This window comes from Dasypus novemcinctus, chromosome 13 (genome assembly GCF_030445035.2).
Source record: "Dasypus novemcinctus isolate mDasNov1 chromosome 13, mDasNov1.1.hap2, whole genome shotgun sequence".
Taxonomy (NCBI): Eukaryota; Metazoa; Chordata; class Mammalia; order Cingulata; family Dasypodidae; genus Dasypus; species Dasypus novemcinctus.
The window spans coordinates 65,628,332-65,648,023 of record NC_080685.1 but is presented as its reverse complement, the minus strand read 5'-3'; the positions used below and the strand labels follow the sequence as shown (position 1 = coordinate 65,648,023).

Genomic DNA, 19,692 nt, shown 5'->3' with positions numbered 1-19,692 from the left:
CACCATCACATGTACCAACACATATATTATGGAGTCCCAGAAGGAGAAGAAAGAAAGAAAGGGACAGAGGAATATTCAAAGAAATAATGGCAGAGAACTGTTCAAGTTTAACGAGAGGCATAAATATGCATGTTCAAGAAGCCCAATGAAACACAAACATCTCGAGGATAAACTCGAAGAGAACCAGGTCAGACACATAGTAATCACGTTGCCCAATGCCAAGGGCAAGGAAAGAGTTCTGAAAGCTTCAAGAGAAGAAGCTATAAATTATGTACAGGGGAAGCCCAATAAGATTAAGTGCTTATTTCTCATCAGAAACCACAGAGGCAGGAATGCAGTAGTGCAAAATACTTAAAGTACTGAAAGAAAACAAGTGCAGACCAGGAATATTATATGTGGCATGACTTTTTTTTCAAAAATGAGGGAAAGATTAAGACATTCCCAGATAAACAAAACTGCAGAGATTGTTACCATTGCCCTACAAGCAATGCTAATAGAATTCTTCAGACGGGAAGGAAAGAACACAAGACAATGGATCGAAGCAGCATAAAGAAATAAAGACCTCTGTTAAAGTTAGCCATTGGGATAATTACAAATGCCAGTACTATTGTTTTGTATTTTTTGTTGAGTAACTCCACTTCTTACAGGTGCTAAAATGCAAATTCATAAAAAATAATGATAAATTGATGATTTTGGACATACAATCAAGTAAAAAAAAGGAAGAGGAACAGAGGAGTATAGAAACAGTGTATGTGTATTCTATTTAAGAAAGTTGGTATGAAATCATATATGATTGTTATATATTTAGGATGTTTAATCTTAACCCATGGTAACCACAAAGAAAATACATGAAAAATTATTCAGAAAGAAATGAGAAGGGATTCAAAACTAGATGTATTTTGCAAAAGACTCACTTTAAATTTAAAGACATAAGTAGGTTGAAAATGAAAGAATGGAAAAAATACACCATGCAAGTAGTAACCAAAAGAGAGCTGAGATAGCTGTACTGTAGTAGCAGAGAGAAGTCAGGTGTATGTGGTATCGAAGGCCAGGATGCGAGAATTCTGAGAAGCAAGAGGATTTATTTTGACCGGCCAGACTCGGCAGACTCTTGTCCGGATAAAAACCGAGCCCCAAATAGAATTTTGGGTCCCTTTTAGACAGAGGATATAAGAGTGCAGAGTCAAACGGTGCCTGTATGCAAAAGTACTTTTTGTTAGTTTCTTCAAGTGTTTTATACGAGCATTAGATAGCTTATTTCCTCCAGGTAAGCTTGAGTTAACACATATCGCCCTCATTCCAGGTAAGCTTTTAGCACGCACCCCCCACATTCCAGGTAAGCTTGACACGTTTGGCTTGCATCCTCCCTGAATATCCAAAGCCTGTAGAGTTTATGCTTCTCAATTGGCTTTCTAGGCATATTTGGATATAAAATAAGTTTGAATTTATGCACAGGCTATGTCAATACTAGTGTCAGATAAAATAGACTTTAAGTCAAGAACTGTTACAAGGGACAAAGAAGGTCATTATATATTGCTAAATAGGTCAATTAAACAAGAAGACATTACAATTATAAATATGTATGTCTTTAATAGGAGAGCCTAAAATATATGAAGCAAATATTGACAAATTTGAAGGAAGAAATATATGGTTCTACATTAATAGTAGAGATTTCAATACACCACTTTAAATAATGGAAAGAACATCTAGACAAAAGATCAATAAAGAAATGGAAGACTTGAACACTATTCTAAACCAGCTAGACCTAACAGACATATACAGAACATCACCCAACAGCAGCAGAATACACATTCTTCAGAGCATGTGTATTGTTCTTCAGGATAGACTATGTCAGGTCACAAAACAAGTCTCAATAAATTAGAAAATAATGAAATCATACAATGTATCTTTTCTGACAATAATGGGATGAAGCTAGAACTCAATAATACAGGGAGAAATGGAAAATTCACAAATATTAGGAAATAAGTAATGTACTTTTAAACTCAAAATGGGTCAATGAAGAAATCACAAAGGAATTAGGAAATATCTTGAGGTGAACAAAAATGAAACACAACATACCAAACTTTATGAGATGCAACAAAGGCACTGTTGAGAGGGAAATTTATAGCTCTAAATTCTTACATTGAAAAGAAGAAAAATCTCAAGTCTGAGACTTAACCCAACACTGGAGGATCTAGAAGAAGGAAAAAAACCCAAACAAACCAAAAGTGAGCAGAAAAGGAAATAGCAAAGATTAGAGGTACATGAAGTAGAGAATAAAAAAAAAATTGAGAGAATTAACAAAAGCAAAAGTTGATACTTTAAAAAGATCAATAAAATGAAGAAACCTTTAGCTAGACCGAAAAAGAAACAAAGACAGAGGATGCAAATACTAAAATCATTAATTAAAAGGGGGGCTTTACCTCTGAACTCACAGAAATAAAAAGGACTATAAGAGGATATAAGAACAACTGTATGCCAACAAATTAGATAACCCAGATGAAATGGACATATTCCTGGAAACACACGAACTATATACACTGACTAAGAAAGAAATACATCTCAAAAACCAATTACTAGTAAAGAGACTGAATCAGTAATCCAAAACCTCCCAACGAATAGTCCAGGACCACATGGTTTCACAGGTGAATTTTACGAAAGACTCCAAGAAAATTTAACACCAGTACTGCTCAACCCTTTCAAAAAAATGAAGAGGAGGGAGTTCCCTATCTTATTTTATAAGGTCAACATCACCCTAATACCCAAGCCAGATAAGGATGCCACAAGAAAAGAAAACTACAGTCCAATATCCCTTATTAGTCTAGATCCAAATATCATCAACAAAATACTAGCAAACAGAATCCAACAGCACCTTAAAAGAATTATACACCATGAACAAGTGAGATTTATCCCCGGTATGCAAGAGGGGTTCAACATTTTAAAAATCTATTAATGTTATATATAGAACATTAATATAATGAAGGAAAAAAACACATTATCATCTCAATTGATGCAGAAAAAGCATTTCACCAAATCCAGTCCCCATTCTTGATAAAAACACTAAGAACACTAGGAATAGAAGGATATTTCCTCAGCATGATAAAGGACATATATTAAAAGCCCACAGTTAACATCCTACTTAATGGTGAAAGACTGAAAGCTTTTCCTGTAAAATCAGGAAGGATGCTCAGTGTCACCACTGTTATTCAATATATACTGGAAGTTTTTGCTAGAGTAATTAGGCAAGAGAAAGAAATAAAAGGGAAGCAAATTGGAAATGAAGAAGTAAACCTTTTCTGTTTGCAGGTGACTTATTGCTATATACATAAAATTCTGAAAAATCGACAGTATAGCTACTGGAACTAATACATGAATTCAGCAAAGTGGTGGAATACAAAATCAACACCCCAAAATCAGTTGTGTTTACACTAGTACTGAACAATCTGAAGAAGGAAATCAAGAAAAAAATTCTATTTATAATAGCAACAGAATCAAATATGCAGGAATGAATCTAACGAAGGATATAAAGGACTTGTACATAGAAAACTACAAAACATTGGTAAAAGAAATCAAAGAAGATCTAAATAAATGGAAGAATATTCTGTGTTTATAGACTGAAAGGCTAAATATTGCAAAGCAATTTACAGAGTCAATGCAATCCCAATAAAAATTCTAATAGCCTTCTTTGAAGAAATGGAAAAGCCAGCATGGTGGTTTGGAGTTGTATGTACCTCAGAAAAATGTTTTAAACTTAGCCTATCACTCTGGGTGTGAACCCATTATAAATAGGACTTTCTTTTTTTTTTTTTTTTTTTTTTGACTTCTCTTTTTTTTTTTTTATTGACTTTGTAATAATATTACATCAAAAATATATATGTGAGGTCCCATTCAACCCCGCTCCCCCACCCCCCCTCTCCCCCCCAACAACACTCGTTCCCATCATCATGACACATCCATTGGATTTGGTAAGTACATCTTTGGGCACCTCTGCACCTCATAGTCAATGGTCCACATCATGGCCCATACTCTCCTCCATTCCATCCAGTGGGCCCTGTGAGGATTTACAATGTCCGGTGATTGCCTCTGAAGCACCATCCAGGGCAGCTCCATGTCCCAAAGACACCTCCACCTCTCATCTCTTCCTGCCTTTCCCCATACCCATCGTCCACCATGTCCACTTTTCTCAATCCAATACCACCTCTTCTATGTGGACATTGGATTGGTTGTAGGACTTTCTTTTTTTAACCTCATCCCCCTGGATGTCTCCCTCATCTTCTGCTCATTGTCTGCTCATCTTCTTTAGGAGACACCAGGAGCCAAACCATGTGGGAGGTGGGTGCCCAACTACTTCAGCCACATCCACTCCCTGCTTGTTGTGTCTGCTCATTGTGCCTGCTCATCCATCAGCTCATTTATCTGCTCATTTTCTTTAGGAGGCATCAGGAACCAAACCTGGGACTTCCCATGTGGGAGGCAGGTGCCCACCTGCTTGAGCCACATCTGCTCCCTCAATAGGACCTTTGGATGAGGCTACTTCAGTTATTTTGTATAAGAGTCTTAATTCTACTATGGAGTCCTTTATAAGTGGAATGAAACTCAGAGAGAAAGAGTCAGTCATGGGAAGCAAAAAGCTGAAATTCATTAGATCATTGAAGAGAACTGAGAGGTCAGGAAAGGCTGCCATGTGTCTCACCATGGGACAGAGGATCCAAGGATCAAGGACCAAGGATCATCAGCAGCCAGCCCAAAAAGGCCAGTCTACAGGAAGAAAGTATCACCCTAGTGACCCCTTGATTTGGACTTTCTCTTAGCCTCAAAAACATGAGTCAATAAATTCCCATTGTTTAAGCCAATCCATTGCATGGTATTTGCTTGAGCAGTCAAGGAAACTAAAACAGCCAGTCATCAAGTTTATATGGAAGGATAAGAGATCCCAAATAGCCAGAGCCATCTTGAAAATATAGAATAAAGTTGGAGGACTCACACTTCCTGATCTTAAAACTTATTACAAAGCCACAGTAATCAAAACAACATCATACAAGAACAAGGTCAGACATACGGACCAAAGGGATTGAAATGAGAGTTCAAAAATCAACCCTTATATTTAGGGTCAACAGCTTTTTGACAAAAGTACCAAGTTCACTCAATTGTGAAAGAACAGTCTCTTAAAAAAGAAATGGTCTGGGAAAACTGGATGTCCATATGCAAAAGAATGAAAGTGGGGGAGTGAGTGTAGTTCAGTAGTTGAGTGCCTGCTTCATATGAGGTCCTGGGTTCAATCCCCAGTACCTCCTAAAAAAAGGAATGAATGTGGACCCCTACCTTTCACCAAAATCAACTCAAAATGGATCAAATATAAGAAACAGAATTGTAGAACTCCTGGAAGAAACCATAGGGAAGCATCCTCAGGACCTTGTGTTAGGCAGTGGTTTCTTAGACTTTACACCTGAAGCACAAGCATGCAGCAAAAGACAAAAATAAATGGGTCTTTATCAAAAATTTTTTTAAATTTTGCATCAAAGGACTTATCATGAAAGTAAAAAGACCTATACAATAAGAGGAAATATTTGGAAACCTTATACCAGGTAAGGGTTTAATCCAGAATATATAAAGAAATTCTACAATTCAATAACAAAAAGACAAACAACCCAATTTAAAAATAAACAAAAGACTTGAATAGACTTCTCCAAAGAAGATATCCAAATGGCCAAAAAGCATAAGCTTCATTAGCTCTTAGGGAAATGCAAATCAATACCACAATGAGATAACTTTTCACACCCATTAGAATGGCTGCTATTTAAAACAACAACAGAAAATTATACATGTTGGAGAGAATATGGAGAAATAGGATAACTTATTTATTGTTGGTGGTGATGTAAAATGGTGCAACCATTGCAGAAGACAGTTTAGCAGTTCCTCAGAAACTTAAGTATAGAATTACCATATGACCTGGCAATTCCACTTCTAGGTACATACCCAAAACAACTGAAAGCAAGGAATTGCATACCAATGTTCATAGTGGCATTACTCACAATTGCCAAAAGATGGAAGCAACTCAAATGTTCATCAACTAATAACTGGATAAATAAAATGTGGTATATACACACAATGGAATATTGTTTAGCCATAAAAAGGAATGAAGTCCTATAATCATGATACATGTGACAGCATGGATGACCTTGAAGACATCTTGTTGAATGAAATAAACAAGACAGAAAAGTATAGATATTGTATTACCTCACTGTTATGAAATAATTAGAATAAGCAAATTTATAGAGTTAGAAAATAGAATATATATAACCAAGGGCCAGCATGAGGGTAGGGATTGGAGAATTAATGCCTAAATTGCACAGTGTTTCCATTTGAGTTGATGGAAAAGTTTTGGTAATGGATGGGGGTGATGGTAGCACAACACAGTGAATGAAATTAACTGCACTGAATTATATATTTGGATGTGGTTAAAATGGGAAATTTTAGGTTGTATATATTTACTAAGGAAAAAAAAACTACAAGGCTGTACAATACAGTGAACTCTAATGTAGCAATCATCCATCTCTAATAGTACCATTATAAAAATGTTATTTCATGAATTGTAACAAATTTACCATACTGACGTAAGGTGTTAATAGGGTGGTATATGGGAATTCTGTATTTTATGAATGATACTTGTGGAAAGTTACAACTTCTCTAAGAAAAAAAATTCCGGATATGTTTGGCATATTCAATTTCACTTTCGTTGGCGTTTTCAGCTTGCAGCCTGTCCTACAGAACTGGGACTGCCAATCTCCATGGTCTTGTGAGTCAATTCCTATAATGACTCTTCTATTATCTATAAAAAAATATATATTTTATTACTTACTCTCTATATAAAATCTCCTGTCAGTTCTGTATCTCGGGAGAATCCTAATACAAACTGTATGCTTTATGTCAATGCTAAATTTCTTGAACTTGATAATTGTACTTACTGTGGTTATATAAGTAGATATTTCTTAGGAAATACACAGGAAAGTACTAAATGGTAAAGGAGCATGGTATGTGCAACCTATTCTCAAAGGTTCAGTGAAGAGATAGATGATAGGTACGTAGGTAGATAGGTAGATAGAATGATAGAATGAATGTTGCAAATTGTTACATGTTGGTAAATCTGGATATCCATGTAGGGGACATATTGGAGTTTTCTGAATTACTTTTTTATTATGTTTGCAGCTTTTCTGTATGTAAACTTGAAATTATTTCAAAATAAAAAGTTAAGAAAATAGCCTACATTGACTACTGGAGTTAGTGATTTGACAAACACACTAAGGAGTTTTCAGCTAAGAGTTAAACATGTAATAGTTTTCAAGCAAAGAGAATTGCCTAGAAATATAATTTAACCAGGAACTTACTGGAAACAGGAACATGGATAACCTTAGGATAATGTAAGCAAAAAATATTGCCTGGTAAATGGCAACAATCAGTATTCTTACGTTCCCCTTTAAAATGTGGCATCCATGATAGAACCCAAGACTTTTGGAGTATTAGCAAATGTGGGTAAGAAATTATTGATGGCTGTATTAGTCAGCCAAGAGGAGCGCTGATGCAAAGTACCAGAAATCTGTTGACTTTTATAAAGGGTATTTATTTGGGGTACAAGCTTACAGTCATAACGCCTAAAGAGTACAACTCAAGGTTACTTCCTTACTAAACTCTGTTGTCATGTGTTGACGCAAGATAGTGGGAGAGGGTTCAGCCTTCCTCTTTCCTCTTAAGGTTCAGTGGTCCCAGCTTCTTCCTATCTCAGCTGTAGGCTGGCATAGGGTTCATCTCACTTCCCAGGGCTCATTTCTTTCTGGACTCAGCAGCTCTGATCCCTTCACAAAAACAGCTGTAAACTATCAGGAAAATGGCTTATCGGTCTTCCCGGGGCCTCTGTCATGTCTATGGAGCTGTCTCTCTTCCTCTGTGTATCTTCTCTGTGCATCTACTACTGTCTTCTTGACTGAGTTTCCATTTATATAGCCCATAAAGTGGGCAGGGACTCAAATTGAGTTACACTCTACTGACTTGGTCAAATCAAAGCCCTCTTCTTAACATTACTTAATCAAAGACATCTCAGCTGAATCTAATACAATCAAAGGGTCTCACACCCAGAGGAATAGACCAGTTTACAAACATAACCTCTCTTTTTTGGAATTCAAATAATCTCAAACTCCCACAATGGCCAAGATAACTGAGTAGATATTAGTAGTGTACAAAAAATTCCTAAACCCAACTTGGAACAGAATCTTTTCAGTGATATAATTAACAACTTCCTTCTAGAAAGGAATTAGCATGCCAGATAGACTGCTTAGGCAGTTTTCTAATAAATTTTAATGGTTAATCTTCTCACCCATCCACCCAGCTCTGTGTTAGTCAAGAATCTAATGACCTATAAGCATTTGTATCTGTTCTAAAATGATCATTCGTATTTTCTTGTAAACAGTGAATGTTTGGGGATTGGATATAGCCCAAGTGGTTGAACACCTACTTCCCATGTACGAGGTCCTGGGTTAGATCCCCTGTACCTCCTAAAAACAAAACAAACAAAGGAAAAAACCAACTCTCATTGAGGAGTGGGTGTAGCTCAGTGGATGAGTACCTGCTTCCCATGAACGAGGTCCTGGGTTCAATTCCTGGTATCTCCTAAAAAATAAAAAAAGTGAATCTTTTAATTAGCATACTAGCAGTCATTTCCTTTGCAGCAACATTGTAATAAAACCTTGACACAGAACTAAATTATCTAAAACATTAAAGCAAAACTATAGTCACTTCAATTGAGCTCAAGTCTCAAAACTCATGAATAAGATCCTCTAGTGTTGAAAGAATATGTAAATGTGACCAAGGACAAAGAGAGTTTCAAATATACATGGATGACCTGTCTCACACAGAGTGTGCACCCACTATTAAAAATGCACAGTTATGGAGGACAGCAAAAGCATGGGATCACTGGAGAGGGACCATGGCCTAATCTTCAAAAGGGGAGCAAAGGTGAATATCAGAAGCAATGGAGATACAAGCATAACATTTGCATCCTCCTTCCAGAATTATAGCAGGTTTTTTTTTAAGCAAATCAGTTTTATTGATGCATATTAATAAAGCATACAATTTATCCAAAGTGTACAGTCAACAGTATTTAGTATAATCACATGGCTGTGCACTCATCACTTCAATCATTATTAAAGCATTTTCATTATTTCAATAATAATAATAAAACAACAGACAAACAAACAAGAAAATGCCTCATCTCTCCATCTCTGTTTCCCCTGCTGTACATAGCATCTATTTCTGGTATAGCAGGTTTTTAAAGCTGTTTTTTTCCCCTAGCTTTCCTCCAATTAACATTAACCTCCCTAGGCTACCTGTTTCAACCATCACATCCATAAATCAACAGTTTGTTATACTCATCATAATGTGCTACCATCAATTCCACTCATTACCACATATTCAATATTTACAATTGACCTTATTAAATTCTACACATATTCAGCATCAGCTCCCCCTTTTTGAAAAGATGCTATGATTACCTAAGTGTTACATAAGAAATACAGGGGATTCCCATATGCCTTACTCTCAACCCCTCCCACATTTTCCCACACTAACAACATCCTTCATTAGTGTGGTACTAATTGCTAAAATTCATGAACATATTTTGGGGCATTGCCAATAAGTGTGGATTATAGTTTACATTGTAGTTTACACTCTCTCCTGCACAATTTTGTAAGTTCTAACTAAATAGATACTGCCTTGTATCTGTCATTGCAATATCATTCAGGACAACCCCAAGTCCCAAAAATGTCCCCATATTACAACTGTTTTTCCCTCTCCTTCCCCTCAGAACCTCTGGTGGCCTCTGCTTCCACAGAAATGATAAAAGTTCTTCCATTGCTAGAATCAAAATAAGTCTATAGTAGAATAACAGTAAGTCTACTCTTTTCTATAGTTCATTTCCCAATCATGAGGATTCTGGGATGGTGATGCCCACTCCACCTCTAACTGAGAAGGGTCTTAGATCCCATGGGGCAGATGGATAGGATTCTCTTGCTTGTAGTTAAAGACTCTCTATTCCTTGGGATGGTTGTTGTCAGTCAACATCTCCTTGTTAGTTGTCCTGGATGAGTCTAATGAACTGGAGAGTAGGTGTTGTAACTCTGTTGAGATTCAGGGGCCAACTGGCACATGAGCAGCCCAAAGATTTAAGTCTCTTAGACATGCACTTATCAATTCTAATACTAACTTAAAGTTCAAATAGAAGGGGCAGAAGAATCAGGTGTAGGGAAACCATAACAGAGTCTAACTCTGTCACACTGGGGCACATAAATTCCAAAGTAGGGCCCACTGGTAGGATGCCAAATTCCTGAGCTCTCTGCCCTACCTATAGTGTCTGGATGTCTTCAGAGCCCTCAGGAGCCCCATTATTTGAGGCAATATTTACTTTGGCAGTCAATGAGATACTGCTGAGATGTGCATAAGCATAACCTCTGGAATGACCTCCCAACTCACTTTGAAGTCTCTTAGCCATATAAACTCATTTGACTTTACCCTTCCCTCCTTTTGGTCAGGGTATTTTTCTAGTTGCATTGCTACTTGGCACTTGGTAGTAATCCATCAGTGCCAGGGAGGCTCATCCCTGGGAGTCATGTCCCATGTTTGGGGGAAGGTAATGCATTTATATGCTGAGTTTGGCTTAGAGAAAGGCCACGTTTGAGCAACAAGAAGGCTCTTAGGGGTAACTTTTAGGCACCCTACAATACTAGGCTAAGTTTCAATTTCAAAAGTAAACATTCATAACTACAGTCATCAGTATCAAGGGCCTGTAAATGGTCCATCCCCCTTCACTAGTCACTGCCCCTGTACTCAGGGGATTCATGCTGTCCCATTAGAGAATGTGGCAGAACTCTCCAGGATGGGAATAGGATATTGTTTCAGTTATTGTATGAATCTCTTCCCACCATGACAATGCCCTGTGAGCACTTGAACACATTTATAGGTATGCCCCAGGTGAACCTCTTCCCATGCATCCCCCTTCACTGACACCCTGAATGAATGATCCTTCACTTCCACAGTTGTAACCCTTCTGCAATCCAAAACTTTTTCAAAAATAACCAAATACAATTAATAAAAAAATAATAATGATAGTTTTAAAAATTACAAATAAAATATAAAAATTAAAAAACTTTTTTGAAATAAAAAATCATTTAAAAATATAAAATTAAAAATTTTTTGACATCGTGTCTTTCATCACTTAGGATCTGTTGTCTTGTACATACAGTGAAATTTTCTTCCCTTTATTCCCCCAGTGTCTTTTTTTTTTTCATTTTGTCTTCAAAGAAGCTTTAGGTTACAGAAAAGTCATGTAGAGAATATAGCGGATCCCCATATACCCAACATATTTCCCCTTTCCCCTTTTCCCTATTAATAACATTTTACATGTGGATGGTACATTTGTTATAACTGATGTACAAATAAGGAAACATTTGCTACTGTGGTCAATGATTTATAATACAGTTTGAATTTTGAACCATAAGCGTTCATAAATTTTGATGAAATGTAACATGGCCTGTATTCATTGTTGCAAGATCATGTAGAACAATTCCACCACCCCCAAAATGCCCTATGCTTTATTCTATTCCTCCCTTCCCCTCCCCTCAGGACCCATGGGAACAACCAAGCTTCACTCCCTGAAGAACAAGTTTCATAGTTACTTGCAACAACATTGAAGGCTTGACATACTGGTCTGTCCTCCCCTCTTAGGCACTGCCAGTGCTTTTGAGAGACTCCTGCTCCTCTATTTGAAACATAACAGGACTCCCCACGATGGGAGTCCAAAACATACCTGCTCATTATGTGGGTCTGCACACTGATACATCACACTGTGACAAGATGCACACTCACACACTACCTGGAAGTCTACCCCAGGTGTGCCCTGTTTTGCATGCCCCCCCACATCCAACACCTAAAACCAGTAACCCTTCCCTGCCATATTTGCCAAAACAACATTCCCAATGTTGTAGTTTCAACCGCATACCTGCAAATCACCAGAGTTCACCTGCCCCCTCCCCCAACTCTCCACCCAGTTCCATGGACAGTACAACCCATCCTCCCCACCTTACCCCCCTCACAGACCAGCATTGCCCAATCCAATAACATCACTGCACCACTATCATGCCCATCCACTGCACAACTATACCCTTCCACCTTAACATAGATTCTGCCCATATTAGCATTGGCTCACAGCCCTCTGCTTCCTATCTGTCTCTTGTAAAACTATCTTCCAGACTCTATTTCTGTGAGTCTGCTCAATTTGCTTAATTCATATCAGTGAGGTCATGTAATATTTGTCCTTCAGTGTCTGGCTTGCTTCACCCTACATAAGGTCTTCAAGATTCAGCCATGTTATCTCATGTATTAATACTGCATTCCTTCTTACAGCTAATATTTCATTATATGTATATGCCAGAGTTTGCTTATCCATTCATCTGTTAATGGCCATTTGGGTTGTTTCCAACTTTTGGCAATAGTGAATAATGTTGCTATGAACATTGGTGTGCATATATTTGTTCGTGTCCCTGCTTTCAATTCTTCTGGGTTTATACCTAGTAGTGGGATTGCTGGATCATATGGCAGTTCTATAGTTAGCTTCCTGAGGAACTGGAAAACTGCCCTCCACAATGGCTGCTCTGTTCTACATTCCCACAAGCAGTGGATAAGTGTTCCCATTCCTCAACCTCCTCTCCAACACTTAAAGCCTCTGTTTTTTTTAATGCCTGCCAGTCTAATGGGTGTTAAGATGATATTTCATTGTAGTTTTGATTTGCATTTCCCTAATAGTTAGTAATGTTGAACATCTTTTCATGTGCTTTTTAGCTATTTATATTTCTTCTTTGGAGAAGTGTCTATTCAAATCACTTGCCATTTTCTAAACAGGTTGTTTGTCTTTTTATTTTTGAGGTATAAGATTTCTTTATATATGCTGGATATTAGGTCCCTATCAAATATATGGTTACCCAATATTTTCTCCCATTGAGTAGTGTAGCAGTTTGATATGGTTATGAATTCCAAAAATAGATATTAGATTATGTTTGTAATCTGGTCTGTACCTGGGCATGATTAAGTTATGATTAGGGCTTTAACTGGGCCATGTCATTAGGGCAAGAGGTGGGGACTCAAAGATAACAGGCATTCAAAGGACAGAGTTGAGGGTTTTTGATGTTGGAGTTTTGATATTGGAGTTTGATGCTAAAGCCTTAAGCTGGAGTCCCAGGATGTAAGCAGAGGATAAAGAAGCAAGCCCCAGGAAGAAATGAACACTGAACCCAGAGAAGAGCCAGAACCCTCGCAGACTTTGCAAAGCGAAAATAGACTTTGGTGAGGGAAGTAACTTATGCTTTATGACCTGGTATCTGTAAGCTCCTATACCAAATAAATACCCTTTACAAAAACCAACCAATTTCTGGTATTTTGCATCAGAAACCCTTTGGCTGACTAATACAAGTAGGCTGCTTTTTTACTTTCTTGACAAACTCCTTTAAGGTACAAAAGTTTTTAATTTTGAGGAGGTCCCATTTATCTATTTTTTCTTTCGTTGCTTGTGCTTTGGGTGTGAAGTTCATGAAGCCATTTCCTATTACAAGATCTCATAGATGCTTCCCTACGTTATCTTCTAGGAGCTTTATCGTCTTGACTCTTACATTTAGATCTTTGGTCCATCTTGAGTTAATTTTTGTGTAAGGTGTGAGATGGTGTTCTTTTCTCTTTCTTTTGGAAAAGGATCCAGTTTTCCAAGGATCATTTGTTGAAGAGGCCATTCTCTCCCAGTTGAATGGGCTGGGTGACCTTGTTGGATATCAGTTGACTGTATATGTGAGGATCTATATCAGAACATTTCAATTTGGTTCTGTTGGTATGTCTGTCCTTGGGCCAATACCATGCAGTTTTGACCACTGTAGCTTGTACTATGTTTTAAAGTCAAGTAGTGTGATTCTGCCAATTTCCTTTTCTTTTTTATTATGTCTTTGGCTATTCAGGGCCCTTTGCCCTTCCAAATAAATTTCATAGTTAGCTTTTCCAATTCAGTAAAAAATGCAGTGGTAATTTTTGTTGTGATTGCACTAAATCTATAAATCAATTTGGGTAGGATAAATGTCTTAATGATGTTTTGTCTTCCTATCCATGAACAGGGAATATTCTCCCACTTATGTAGGTCTTCTTTGATTTTTTTTTAAACAGAATTGTGAGGTTTTCTGCATACAAGTTGTTTACATCATTAGTTAAATTTATTCCTAGGTATTTGATTCTTTTAGTTGCTATTGTAAATGGAATTTTTTCCTTGATTTCTTCTTCAGATTGCTCATTATTGGAGTACAGAAATGCTACTGATTTTTGCACATTGATCTTATATGAACTGACACTTTACTGAACTCATTTATAAGCTCTAAAAGCTTTTTTTGTAGATTTCTCAGGGCTTTCTATGTATAGAATCATGTCATCTGCAAATAGTGAAATTTTGAGTTCTTCCTTTCCAATTTGGATGCCTTTTATATCTTTTTCTTGCCTAAGTGCTCAAGCAAATACTTCTAATACAATGTTAAATAAGTGTGGTGACTGTGGGCATCTTTGACTTATTCAAGATCTTAGAGGGAAAGCTTTTAGGATTTCACCATTGAATATTATTTTAACTGTGGGTTTTTCATATATACTCTTTATTATGTTGGGGAAGTTTCCCTCTATTCCTATCTTTTGAAATGTTTTTATTAGGAAATTATGCTGTATTTTGTGAAATGCTTTTTCTGTGCCTATGGAGATGATCATGTGATTTTTTTCCTTTTGATCTGTTTATGTGGTTCATTACATTGATTGATTTTCTTATGATGACCCATCTGCATAGCAGGGATGAAAACCCAGTTGGTTATGGTGTATAATTCATTTGATTTGTTGTTCAATATGATTAGCAAGTATTTTGTTGAGGATTTTAGCAACTAGGCTCATTGAAGAGATTGTTCTATAGTTTTCCTTTCTTGTGGTGTCTTTGCTTGGCTTTGGTATTAGGGTGATGTTGGCATCATAGAATGAGTTAGGCAATGTTCTCTCAAATTTTTATTTTTGGAAGAGTTTAAGCAGGATTGGTGTTAGTTCTTTCTGGAATGTTTGGTAGAATTCACCTGTGGAGCCATCTGTTACTGGGCTCTTCTTAGTTGGGAGGTTTTTGATGACTAATTCAATCTTGTTACTTGTGATTGGTCTGTTGAGTTCATCAATTTCTTCTTTTGTCAGTGTAGGCTGCTTGTGTGTTTCTAGGAATTTGTCCATTTCCTCTAAATTTTCCATCTTGTTGGCATACAATTTTTCAAAGTATCCTCTTATGATACTCTTTACTTCTGTGGGGTCGTGATGATATTCCCCTCCTTGTTTCTTATTTTATGTATCTGTATCTTCTCTTTTATTCTTTGTTAGTCTAGCTAAGGGTTTGTCAATTTTATTAATTTTCTCAAAGAACCAGGTTTTGGTTTTGTTTATTTTTTCTAGCCTTTTTTATTTTTAATTTCATTTAGTGCTGCTCTAATCTTTGTTATTTCCTTCTTTCTACATGTTTTGGAGTTAGTTTGTTGTTCTTTTTCTAATTCCTCCAGGTATGCAGTTAGGTCTTTGATTTTAGCTCTTATTATTTTTTAATGTAGGCATTTATGGCAATGAATTTTCCTCTCAGTGCTGCTTTTGCTGTATCTCATAGGTTTTGGTACATTGTGTTATCATTTTCATTCATTTCAAAGTAGTTACTGATTTCTTTAGCAATTTCTTCCTTGTCCCACTGTCTCAGAGTGCATAGTTTAACTTCCATATCTTTATGCCTAATCTGCTTCTTTGGCCCTTACTGATTTCCAGTTTCATTCCATTGTGGTCAGAGAAATTACTTTGAGTACTATCAATCCTCCTGAATTCATTGAGAGTTGTTCTGTGGCCTATTATGTGATCTATCCTGGATAATGATCCATGTGTGCTTGAGAAGAATCTATATCCCACTGTATTTGGATACAATGTTCTGTATATTCTATTAGGTCCAGATCTTCTAATGTATTATTCAAAGTCTCTGTTTCTTTATTGATTCTCTGTCAAAATGTTCTGTGCAATGGTGATAATGGTGCATTAAGGTACCCCATTATAATTGTAGAGACATCTATTTCTCTACTTAATTTTTCCAATGTTTGCCTCAGGTATTTTGAGGTGCCCTGGTTAGGTCTGTAAATGTTTATGATTATTCTTTCTTCTGTTAGATTACTCCTTTCATTAATACATAGTGTCCTCCTTTGTCTCTTACATCAGTTTTGCATTAAAAGTGTATTTTGTCCATTATTAGTATATCTACTCCTGCTCTTTTCTGATTATTGTTTGCATGTAAAATTGTTTTCCGACCACTCACTTTCAGCCTCTTTGTGCCCCTGGATCTAAGGTGAATTTCTTGTCTACAGAATATAGATGGTTCATATTTCCTTATCCATTCTACCATTATGTATCTCTTGATTGGAGAACTTAATCCATTAATGTTCAATGTTATTACTGTCAAGCTATTAGTACATTAGCCATATTTTCTTTAGGTTTATGTCACCATATGTTGTTTCTAATTCTCTTTTTTATCTTTTTAGTTACTCTTACCAATAATTTTCTTTCCTACACTCTCCTCCAACCCTCTACTCCTGACTTTTCCTTTCAACCTGCAAAACTCCCTTTAATACTTATTGAAGGGCAGGTTTCTTATTGACAAATACTCTTTTTTTTTTTTTTTTAATTTTTTTATTTTTTATTGAATTTGTAATAATATTACATTAAAAATATATATGTGAGGTCCCATTCAACCCCACCCCCCCACCCCCCCCTCTCCCCCCCCCCCCCCAACAACACTCGTTCCCATCATCATGACACATCCATTGGATTTGGTAAGTACATCTTTGGGCACCTCTGCACCTCATATACATTGGTTCACATCATGGCCCATACTCTCCTCTATTCCATCAAGTAGGCCCTGTGAGGATTTACAATGTCCGGTGATTACCTCTGAAGCACCATCCAGGGCAGCTCCATGTCCCGAAGACGCCTCCACCTCTCATCTCTTCCTGCCTTTCCCCATACCCTTTGTCCATTATGTCCACTTTTCCCAATCCAATGCCACCTCTTCTATGTGGACACTGGATTGGTTGTGTCCATTGCACCTTTATGTCAAGAGGAGGCTCAGATTCCACCTGGATGCTGGATGCAATCCTCCCATTTTCAGTTGTAATCACTCTAGGCTCCATGGTGTGGTGGTTGTCCTTCTTCACCTCCATCTTAGCTGAGTGTGGTAAGTCCAATAAATCAGATTGTAGGTGCTGGAGTCTGTTGAGGCTCAGGATCTGGCTATCACATTGTCAGTCCAGAGATTCAAATCCCCTAAATATATCTTAAACCCCAACATTAACTGCACCTCCAGCACATTAGCATGAAAGTCTTATGAAGGGAGATCCCATCTGAGTCCAGATTCATCACACATAAACACCATTTCCAAAGAGGGGCCATCTGCCCTGGTAGTTAACCCCATCGGCCATGACAATAACTCCCATGGGTCTCTTTAGCCCTCAAAGGAACCAATATCTGGGGGTTGTATCTGCTTTATCTGTCTCTCTGACTCTGCTCAGTTGTGCATGAGGGCAAACCTTCTGCCAGCCTCCAGACTCTTTTTTAGAAACTCGTAGCCATATAAACTCATTTCTCCTTTCCATTTCCCCCTTACTTTAGGTCAAACAGCATTTTAAAGTCATGGTATTTTATGTAGACATGGATATTCTGCTGATCCGCATTGAACCTTCCGTATAAGGTCATTTTCCAGTTGCATCATCAGTTGGTAGTTGATAGTGGTCCCTCGTTGCCAGGGAGGCTCATCCCCGGGTTTGACAAATACTCTTAATTTTTGTTTATCTTGAATATTTTGAACTCTCCCTCATTTTAAAATGCCAGCTTTGCTGGATACAGAATTCTTGGCTGACAGTTTTTCTTTTAGCACCTTAAATATGTCTTACCACTGCCTTTTTGCCTCCATGATTTCAGACGAGAGGTCAGCACTTAATCTTATTGGACTTCCCTTGTATGTAATGGATCTTTTTCCTCTTGCTGCTTTCAGAATTCTCTCTTTGTCTTGAGCATTAGACAATTTGAGAAGTATATGCCTTGTGGTAGGCCTGTTAGGATTTATAATGTTGGGGTGTGCTGTACTTCCTGGATATGGACGTCCATGTCCTTCAAAAGTGTAGGAAAATTTTCAGCCATTATTTCTTCTAATACTCCTTCTGCCCCATTTACCTTCCCTTTCCCCTCTGGGATGCTTATAATGTGTATATTTGTGTATTTCATTTTGTCATTCAAATCCCCAAATCCCTGCCAAATTTTCTCTATCTTTTCATCTATCTCTTCTACTATCAGTCTTATTTCAGATGCACTGTCTTCAACATCACTGATTCTTTCCTCTGTTCAAATCTGCTGTTATGTGCTTCCAGTGTATTTTTGATTCTTGAATAATTGTGCCATTCATCACCATCAGGTTCATTATCTTTTTATGTATGTTTACAATTTCTTCAGTATTTTTCCCAAGTGTTTTCCTAATATCATTTATCTCTCCCTTCACTTCATTAAGTTGATTCATGATATTTGTTTGGTCATCATTGATTAGTTGTTCCACATTCTGCTTGTCCTCCTGTTTTTTAGTTTGTTCTTTAGACTGGGCCATGTCTTCCTGTTTCTTAGTATGGTTTATAATTTTTTGTTGGTGTCTAGGCATCTGTTTATTTTGATGGACTTATTTCATTGGTTACTCTGTTCTCTACCATTTTATTTTGTTGTTTCTTTGCATGTGGTAAGGTTACTTTTTGACAGTTGGTTCCTCTTATTCTATGTCCTTGCTGTTGTCTGTGTTTTCTTGGTGAAAAAATAGGACCAGTGAAAAGGAACGATATAAGAAGACAAAAATGATAATATCAACAATAATATAAAAAAAGGGTAGAAGAGGAACCATACAAGAGCCAAGAAACTAAGTAATACAAGTAAAAAATAATAAAAAACACAAAGGAATAGAATAAAAAGAGGTGGAATAGAAAAAAATAAAACAAGAAATAAATAGAGAAAAAATAGAATAAATTAAAATCACAGATAGATGAGAATAGAATAGTAGGGGGGAGGGGGGAGAGAGAGAGAGAGAGAGAGAGAGAGAGAGAGAGAGAGAGAGAAAGCAACAGAAATCCGAAGATAGAAAAATGAAGGAAAGAGGAGAAATAAAGTCGGTTGAAAAAATAAGTAAAAGAAAAAAAAGGAACAAAGGAAGGGAAAAGAGCAAACAAGAATCAAAACAGCAACAAACAATCCAGGAAAAACAGCCTTCCCTCTTAGGCCCCTAGGGACCTTCTCAGGCTGCAGGTGCTCATCAATTAATCACCCTGCAGTCTGTCCTCCACAGGTGATGTATTCAGTTTTACTGAATAAAATAAAGGAAGGGGGGGAAAAGATACCAAACAACAGAAACTCAGTCTATAAGTTTCCTATCATAAGGTACTAGCCTTATCTCTCCCTGGATCCCTTCTTTTAGGAGCTACCGAGTCTCAACCCAAGGACCTTTTACATGCAAGGCAGGAATTCCCCCACTGCACTACAGCAGCTCTC

At 37.2% G+C, this 19,692-nt stretch overlaps 1 long non-coding RNA gene across 1 annotated transcript in view; it reads right to left on the bottom strand.

Annotated features, from left to right (window-relative positions):
* Positions 1-8,644: 8,644 nt before the first annotated feature.
* Positions 8,645-19,692, bottom strand: part of LOC131273061 (uncharacterized) — a 51,473-nt gene continuing 40,425 nt past the window's right edge. Inside the window, exon 6 of the long non-coding RNA XR_009180178.2 lies at positions 8,645-8,661. This is a non-coding gene — a long non-coding RNA (uncharacterized lncRNA). The remainder of the gene's footprint in view (positions 8,662-19,692) is intronic.